Source organism: Nematolebias whitei, chromosome 14 (assembly GCF_014905685.2).
Source record: "Nematolebias whitei isolate Nwh7 chromosome 14, NemWhi1, whole genome shotgun sequence".
Lineage (NCBI taxonomy): Eukaryota > Metazoa > Chordata > Actinopteri > Cyprinodontiformes > Rivulidae > Nematolebias > Nematolebias whitei.
In genome coordinates this window covers 26,129,764-26,131,597 of record NC_056511.1, presented here as the reverse complement: position 1 = coordinate 26,131,597, position 1,834 = coordinate 26,129,764, and positions in this window count along the sequence as shown.

The window sequence follows — 1,834 nt, the reverse complement described above, 5'->3', positions numbered from 1 at the left end:
GTCCCTTGTTGGACGGCCTCCCGGCCGCCCCCCTGAACGATGGTCCCGTGTTGGACGGCCTCCCGGCCGCCCCCCTGAACGATGGTCCCGTGTTGGACGGCCTCCCGGTCGCCCCCCTGAACGATGGTCCCGTGATGGACGGCCTCCCGGCCACCCCCCTGAACGATGACTTTAGGGACGGTCCCTTGACCGTCCATATTCCTTGTGATTCCTCGTGTCTCTTTGTTTTTCTCTGGCTACTAGTGTTTTTCCTCTGGCTCCTAGTGTTTTGTTTTTTCTCTGGCTCCTAGTGTTTTGTTTTTCTCTGGCTCCTAGTGTTTTGTTTTTCTCCGGCTCCTAGTGTTTTGTTTTTCCTCTGGCTCCTCGTGTTTTGTGTTCTCTGGCTCCTCGTGTCTTGTTTTTCTTCTTGGCTCCTCGTGTCCTTTTGCTTCTCGTGTCCTTGGCTCCTCGTGTCTTGTTTTTCTCCTCGTGTCCTTTTTGCTCCTCGTGTCTCGTTCTTTGGAATTCCTCTTGTCCCTTTTTCTCCGTGTCTCCTCGTGTCCTTTTTCTCCTTGGCTCCTCGTGTCTCGTTCTTTGTGATCTCTCGTGTATTTTCTCTGGTCCCTCGTGTCTTTTCTCTGGTCCTTGTGTTTCCTCTGGCCCTCCACCCTTGCAGTGCCGCCCTCCACCCGCCCAAGTCCTTCGGGAGGGGGGTTTTCTGGGGGACGCCTGGAGGCGTCCTTGAGGGGGGGGTACTGTAAGGATGGTACTATTTACTGGCTCTGTTTGTGTCTGTGTTTCCCTTGTGTCTTCTCTTCAGTTTAATTGGTGTCACCCTTGTCTCGTCACAGCTGTTTGTAATCACGTCTTGTCTTGTCCTTGTATAAAAGCTGTCTGTTCTGTGTTGTTCCTCGTCGGGTCGTATTTGTTGGGTCTCCTGTGTTCTCCTGCGTCTTCTGAGTCTTCCCTGAGTTTCCTGAGTCCTCCCTGAGTTTCCCTTTGAGCCATCCGTTTTCATGTAAGTCTTGCTGCCACGTCAGCTATTATTTTGTTCTTTATTTTCTATTAAAATACTTATTTTTGTAATCTGCTGAGTTGAGTCCTGTCTGCACTACTGGGTTCGTTCCTGACCACCAAATCCTGACAATTTGGAGCAGAAAATAGTGCATTTTGACAGTATTAATGGACAGAAAGTTGACCAGACTTTTCAGGCTAATGCTAACACGCTAGCTAGAATGACGATGCGTCATTGGTTGAAAACCGCTGTTTGAAACGCTCTAATTTGCTGGAGAGACGAGTGACGTGTCTGTCGTCACTTCCTCTGATGTCAGGTTGTAAAACCCACCCCCGCTGCTGCTCTGTCATTGGTTGATTCAGTCACGTGACCCGAAATGAAGCTCGTCTTCATAGTGAATTTCAATCTGTTGTTTAAAGTTGATAAGCGCTTTAAAGTTGGTTCTGAACCGCTGATCCAATTATTAAAAGCCTAATCACTGAAACTTTGCCACGTTCAAGTTTTAAATCCGTCATTAAATGGTGATTTTGGACCACGCTAGCCGATGCTAAATTTTTAAGCTAACGGCTAACGACCGGATGTCACCAATGCCACAGGAAGTCATAACGACTCCTAGTGGACGTCACTGCTGATCTGTTTCATGTTGCTGCTGATCTGTTTCAATGTTGATGTGTTCATGCGTGCACATCTGCTCACAGACTCATGTTCATGTTTGTGCTGATGTTCAATGTTTTATGTTATGAGTGCTTAGTGTATATTTAGTTGATGTTTTTCTTAGTTCATATCTTAGATGTTATTACTGTTTTTCTTATACATTTTATTGTTGGATGTAACTGGAAC